This window comes from Anser brachyrhynchus (genome assembly GCF_964034855.1).
Source record: "Anser brachyrhynchus genome assembly, contig: SCAFFOLD_414, whole genome shotgun sequence".
Lineage (NCBI taxonomy): Eukaryota > Metazoa > Chordata > Aves > Anseriformes > Anatidae > Anser > Anser brachyrhynchus.
In genome coordinates, this window is record NW_027663934.1 from 22076 (window position 1) to 29468 (window position 7393).

At 48.0% G+C, this 7393-nt stretch overlaps 1 long non-coding RNA gene across 1 annotated transcript; it reads left to right on the forward strand.

Annotated features, from left to right (window-relative positions):
• Positions 1-589: 589 nt before the first annotated feature.
• On the forward strand, positions 590-4493 carry LOC308186612. Its single transcript, XR_013944139.1, has 2 exons — positions 590-2431; positions 2816-4493. It is a non-coding gene; the product is annotated as an uncharacterized lncRNA (long non-coding RNA).
• Positions 4494-7393: the final 2900 nt, after the last annotated feature.

Sequence of the window (7393 nt, forward strand, 5' to 3'; positions counted from 1 at the left end):
CCTAGTCCGTTCTGCACTGCAGCGCTTCCCCCCACACACAATAGGCATTCTTTCTGGTGTCTGGGTAGAGGTGTGTTTGATGTCCCATGAGCAGAGGAGCAGTTTGGGCAAGAGCGTCCCTAGCAAAAGAACCGAGGAAGGATGGAAACTTGGGGAATCCTGTCAGCAAAGATCTTAAAGCTGTTCTTCTCTTAAAAGACGAGCCTGCCTTTACTTTGCTTTTAATACCGAGTCAGAAGGTGACAAAGACCATCTTGACGCCCTACCCCTTTATGCATTGCTCTCCACAGCTCAATGAACTTTCGCAGCAGCTGGAGATGGAGTCTGGAAAATGCAGGCAGCTAGAAGCACAAAATTGCGACCTGCAAGAAGAGCTGTCTGCTCTGCGTGGGTCTCAGGAAAAAATGGAGAAGAGCAATGGCCAGCTGCAAGAAGAGGTGGCATGCATCAAAGCTCTTCTGAAGACTTACAAGGTGGGTCACAGGCAAAAGCAACAGCATGAGACAGAGATAAGAAAGAGCCTGACAAGGAACAAGTGCTCGGACCAGAAGTCGCAGGTGATGTTTGTATTTGGGGTCTGGCCCCTCATTCTTTCTGTGAGGCGTTGTTCTCCACAGGCACAGAAGTCCCTGTGAATTGTGTATGGAGCCTTTGGAAAAGGCTTACAAGCAGAGGACTGTCTTACAGAGACAGAAGTGTCTTAGCACTGACTCTGAAGTAAGAACAGAGTGCTGAGAACTGGTGTCCTCCAGACTAAAATGAATGGTTGACCTGTGGGAGTTTCCGGCTTCTGCCTTCACTGCTGGTGGTAGTGAGGAGGCAAGTGGCCTCCCCTGAGTGAGGCTGGGCCCTTGAAACTGGCTATGCGAAAGGTAAAGGTGAGCTCTGGATTCTGCACGCTTTTGTGATTTCTTTTTTTGTCTATTCATGTCCATACCTCTGTTGTTCTTTTCTATGGTCCTTCTTGTATTGTGAGTTGTCTGTTCTCTCCTTGATGCTCCTTCTGTTGTCATACATAGCAGGTGAACGCAGAGCAGTTGTCATTGTGGGTCAAAATGAACGTGCAGAGCAGTATCTGCAAGGGCACACTGAGGGCAGGCTGCTCTGTGGAGGAAGGACGAGCTGAGAGTCACAGCAAGGATGGCGGGCTCAGTGGCTTCACAGGCCATGGCACAGGTCCACAGCATTTTCCGGGTCTGGCAGGTGGAACTCCACCTGTCTGAAGTTGGCTTTGCCCAAGATCACTTCCAGAGCCCTGTCTTAGGAGTTGAGCCAGTGATGCTTTTGTAACTTACCGCTCACCAGCAGCCGTCTCAACCCGTCTTTCCCTAGCCATGGGCACCCTGAAGTAGAGGTCCAAGAAGTGCTTTTGAGCTGCCGTGGGTGTCTTGTTCAGGTGCATGGGACCCTTGATCTACATTTCCCCTGGTTACTGAGAGGTGCTGCTAAGGCACACGTGTGCTTTAGAAGGTATTGTAGAAGGAGTCAAGTGCCCTTGTGGTGGCTCATTCTTAGTCCAAAGGCTCGTAGCATTCTCGTGGCTTCACTGCCATTAGAAGAGTTCTCTTAAATGACAGGGAATGGCATTGTGTTTAGGCAGTGTAAAATGAAGATTAAGTTTCCGGGTTTTTGTTTGTTTCTATTTTTTGTTTGTGTTTGTTTTGAGGGATTTTTGTTTGTTCGTTTTCTATCTATTTATAAAAGGCAGGAACCTCCCGAGTGTATTTTTAGAAGGTATAGAAAAGGTGTATTTCTGGGGGAGAAGAGTAAGACAGCATCGCAGCTGGCCTTTGGGACTTAATGGGACATCTGCTATATCCTCCGTATCCTTGCAACCAAACATCAGCTTTGACCTAGAGAGAAAATGCCTTCCTCCAGCAGTTCTGTCAAAGTGGCCTCCTGAGGCACTGTTTCCAAAGCTTTCAGAGTAAGGGCAGGAAGAGTATTTGCTGCTCGTGCCTAGTCCGTTCTGCACTGCAGCGCTTCCCCCCACACACAATAGGCATTCTTTCTGGTGTCTGGGTAGAGGTGTGTTTGATGTCCCATGAGCAGAGGAGCAGTTTGGGGAAGAGCGTCCCTAGCAAAAGAACCGAGGAAGGATGGAAACTTGGGGAATCCTGTCAGCAAAGATCTTAAAGCTGTTCTTCTCTTAAAAGACGAGCCTGCCTTTACTTTGCTTTTAATACCGAGTCAGAAGGTGACAAAGACCATCTTGACGCCCTACCCCTTTATGCATTGCTCTCCACAGCTCAATGAACTTTCGCAGCAGCTGGAGATGGAGTCTGGAAAATGCAGGCAGCTAGAAGCACAAAATTGCGACCTGCAAGAAGAGCTGTCTGCTCTGCGTGGGTCTCAGGAAAAAATGGAGAAGAGCAATGGCCAGCTGCAAGAAGAGGTGGCATGCATCAAAGCTCTTCTGAAGACTTACAAGGTGGGTCACAGGCAAAAGCAACAGCATGAGACAGAGATAAGAAAGAGCCTGACAAGGAACAAGTGCTCGGACCAGAAGTCGCAGGTGATGTTTGTATTTGGGGTCTTGCCCCTCATTCTTTCTGTGAGGCGTTGTTCTCCACAGGCACAGAAGTCCCTGTGAATTGTGTATGGAGCCTTTGGAAAAGGCTTACTTTCTCCTCCAGACTAAAATGAATGGTTGACCTGTGGGAGTTTCCAGCTTCTGCCTTCACTGCTGGTGGTAGTGAGGAGGCAAGTGGCCTCCCCTTAGTGAGGCTGGGCCCGTGAAACTGGGTATGTGTGACTGATGGGGGGATGGTTCTCTTCTTCTTTGTGGTGATGGAAATTTCATTATCTGCTTCAGACACAGGCAGCCTCTCCAGACGTGCAAGAACTGACAAGATCCCCTCCTTGCACTTCGCTGGGAAAGAGCCCAAAGCACAGAAGCAGAGATGCTGACTCTGAAGAGGAGGATGTTAGGGAAAAGACACCACAAGATCATACTTTTCCATATGAGTCCATGCAGGAAAGACTGGAAAATTACAGGTACTACTATCTGGAGGAAGTAAACCTCAGAAGATGCCTACAAAAGGACCTCAAAAGGTATGTCTGGACGTTTTTTGGAGTGAGAGCAAGATGCTGCTTTTTCCCTGTACGTTTTCTTCCCAACATCCCTTTTTTTTGTCTGGTCAGCATTATGTCAGTAAATATGCCTAAAAAGGCATATTGATAAAAGACTCCTCTGCAAACCTTCCTCTTTTTTAGAACTGCCTTCATAATGCTTCAGTGTTCCCGCAGTGCCATCACTGGTCGTGGCATTACAAAAGCATTTTTGAAGTTGGCATCGTCTTAACATGTGGTCTTCTGGCCACTCTGATAATGTGTTCCTCATTGTAACGTTCTCTGCGATATAAGGCAGAGAAGCGAAATTGCCTGTCCTATTGTCCTGTCTGCAAACATGAATGCTTGAATAATATGGGCCTTCTAGAGAGCAGAATCTCTGAATCTGCTGATTCAATCTCTCTGAATTTTTCAGAACTCGTCAGAAACTAGCTGAAGTCAAAGCTCAGCTCCACCAGAAGCACCACTGAAGCCTGCGTGGCTAAGGTCAGCATTCATAAATGTTATTCTCAACCCCTCTTAAAGCATATCTGTGAGCAAGCTTACGCTTCTGAGCCTCAAGTTAGAATCCCTTTGTGGTTCCAAAACACACCTTCTTTATGCTAAAACAACTGCTAAGCATCAGAAGAGTACACAACTGTATGGGGGCGGGCTGAAGACCTCTGGTCATTGCGGGGTGTGCAAAATACAGAGTGCCCTTCTTCTTCTGCAAAGCCGTAAGGGAAAGAGTGAAGGGAAAGAAAGGGAGAATAGACAAAATAACCGTACAAATGGTAATAGGAGAACAGGCACCAGACAAAGACATGCCGCACTGAAGGCTGCGTTAGGGCCTGGTTGCAGCAAGAAGATGTTTGCCTTTTCAAAGGCAGATCCTTTTCAACGTTTTCAAGGTGAATGCGGAAGCTGTATTTTAGGAGTAGTGTTCCAAAGAATGCCCAGTTTGAATGCTTAGAGAGTAGGGACACTTGAGGATGAAGAGGGCTGCAGAGGACTAGAGTCTAACACTGATGAGCAAGAGTCATTTGCAGGTTCCCTCACAACGTTCTGTGTGTAGCCTGTGGTATTTCCTTCACTAACTTCTGGAATACTGGTAATTGGAGGTGAAAAGGTGTTCCTGCCTTGTGCATTTTCTTCTTATTGTGTGTTTCCCTGTTTTCACAGCTGGATATCATTACTGATCAGATGAAGGCGGAGCAGACAAAGTCCCAGTCCAGAAAACAAGCCATAGTTCTACCAAGATGGAAGATGACTGCCAACACTTGCCTTCTGCCCCGTAATTCGGGCAGTTTCCAGGCCGTGAGCAAAAGCAGCCATTGCCCCCACCACGCTGGCAAGAACGCAGCGGTTCTGTGCAGATAACAGCCTGCCTTTAATTCCAAGTTCTGTCGCCCGCCTTGGCATTTAATAAACCATGTCACGTAGTGTGGGTCTTTGTCTGTTCCCTTCTCCCTTACGGACTTTGCTTCTCCTCTCCCATGCCCATGTGACTGTTCCCTCTGATTCCTTCTGCTCGTCTCTCTTACTGACCAGGAGCATCCTGTGAACATCAAATGTATTTTTTCCGTTGTGGGAAGCAGACCAACCCTCTTGCAGATGTGTCCTGTGAGTTACACAGTACCAAGGGAAACTCCTGGGTGAACTAGGGACAAGGGCTTGGGATGGAAAAAGGGAGAATACACAAAGACAGAGGTGTCATTTGCCTCTTGTGGCTGGAAATGGTTCCCTTGCAAAAGGGATAGCCCACGACAAGCGGGGGACCTCAACCACACTGTCCATGAGGCTGGCAGAGAGCTTTAATGCTGCGGCCAGATTTCTGAATGCAGGGGAAATGATTTGTAGGCTTCAAACCAGCATCCTCTGAGCAAGGTGTTCTCCTGGGAAGAAGACCCGGGCTCCCCCATATAAAGAGATCTTCTGCCACTCATCTGGCAAATTCAGGGAGGGCTGAAGGCAGAGGAAAACACCACCTGCGCACCCACTCCATCCAGCAATTGCCCCAATCCCCTGAAGTCCCTTTTAATAGTCTCCAGGCTTCTCTCAGCAATTTCATCACTGCCACCCTGAATTCCCACTAATGGGTAATAATCGGAGGGGGGCTAACGAGGTCAGGAAGTTTCCTGGTAATGTCCTTGACCCGAGCCCCAGGTAGGCTGCAGACTTCCCTACGGGTAGGGTCGAGCTGACATATGGGGCCCTCTGTTCCCTTCAGAAGGGAGTCGCCTACAACCATTACCCTTCTTTCCTTCTTGTTGGAGGAAGTCTTGAGGCGTGGAGTCAACTTGCTGGGTCCTTGCGGCTCCCTTGACTGCCTCCAGCGGCCTCGATGCGGAAAATCGCCTGCCCGCCGCGATCCACTCTCCGCAACAGCACGCGACTGCCTTGGACTGCAAACCTCTACGGAGGGAGCAAAAGAAGGGGGCAGGGGGAAGTTCTCATTCCCTGTGAAGGAGTTACTTCGCAAGACCCCTTGTTTGCCTGTGGAGTGACTGTGGGACACACCTCTGTGGTGGTTTTACTCAGGTGGGCAGCTGAGCTCCATCACAACCGCTCACTCACTCCCACTCCTCAAAGGGAAAAGGGGGAGAAAATACGATGAAAAGGGCTCAAGGGTTGAGACAAGAACAGGGAGTTCACTCAACAGCTATTGTGAAGGGCAAAACAAACTCAGAGTATGGAAATTAGTAAAATCTATTGTCTGTTACTTAGTAACAAGCCAGAGAAGTGAGAAACAAAGGAAAGAAACCAAAGCCAACTTCGTCCCACCCACCCTCTTCCACCTCCTCCCCCTGAGCGGCACGGGGGAATGGGGGCTGCGGTCAGTCTGAAGCCAGGGATAGAAGAATGGGGGCTTGCTTAATCATGTTAATGATTAATGATTAAAGGATTTATCTGTGAAAGCAACACAATTGACGCTCAGGACGTATGTCTTGACACTGAGCAAGGTGTTTTCCACTTTGAAATTCATCCAAATACTAGTCAAAAGACTGTGCTTATATATTGGTCAAGGCTGTGTGTGTTTAAGAACTGCTTGTGCTTTTGCAGAAGTAGATAAGGAGAATATTACTCTCCCTAGCAAAAATCATTCTAACTTTTGTATCTGTAACTTTGTTAGAATTGTCGGGTGTGATTTTTATATTTGGCACCAGTGGTATCCCACCAGTTGATCAAGTCTAACAATACAATATAAACAAGGTGCTGGTCATCACTGGTGGGACACAATCTTCGGGTGGTCACCAACGGCAAATGGCATTCTCAATACATTGTGTCACCCGATCGTAGTCATATTGACCTTAGTTGGTATGAGTCTTGTATTGTATGTAATTATACTACTCTGGAACTGGAGAATGTTATACCGCATAGCCATGCTGACTTCTTTGTTGCACGTCCATGGTATGGCATTAAGTGATCAGTACCAAGTTGGGAATCTTTGCTGCGAGTAAAAGAATTTACTAATCTTCTAGAAAGGGGGGACTGAAGCCAGGGATAGAAGATCGGGGGCTTGCTTGATCGTATTAATGATTTCTAAATAAAACAATTGTAATTATTAAAGCCAGGAATGAAAGAAAGGGGGCTTGCTTAATCGCTTTAAAATAGATATTGCTGCGTGTCTTTGCTTACTGCTGTGCAAATTAATCGAAACAAGGAGTCTTGGGGCCCCTCACAGAAGATGTTTCCTGACAAAAATGGGGAACCTGTCTCAAAAACCAGCTGAGACCGACCTTGTGGTTTGGACAAGAGCCAAGGGGCAGCTGAGTCTGTACAAAGGCACGGGGTCAACTAGTGGTGATGAAGAGGAGTTATCGGACTTCATTCCCACGACCCCCCGACGACCACCACCAGAAGGCACTGCGCAGGCGCAGATGGGAGGAGTTTATGGAAATGACTTCTTGGAGCTAATTTTAATACAAAGCGGGGATAGGTTAGGCATACGCATAAGCGTATTGGGAAACTTCATGCATATGTAACTTTTTACTGCATATAACCAAAGCAAGTTGCCGCGTTAAGGTGCGCGTGCCTTTGGGGGCTATCCTGCATGTGACCGGCGCCAAAATAAACCACATGCCTACTTTATAACTTATTTGTGTTGAGTTATAGTCTTCTTCCATGAACCAAGTCCCTGATGCTTTGTCTCCACCGCTCCTTCACGGTCACTCTCTGCCCCAGCTCCACGTGGGGTCCCTCCCATGAGATGCCATCCTTCCAGAACTGAGCAGGACTGCTGCCCACAGGCAGCAACTCTTCAAGAACTGCTCCCACATGGCTCCGTACCATGGGGTCCGTCCGTCAGGAGCAAACTGCTCCAGCATGGGTCCCCCACGGG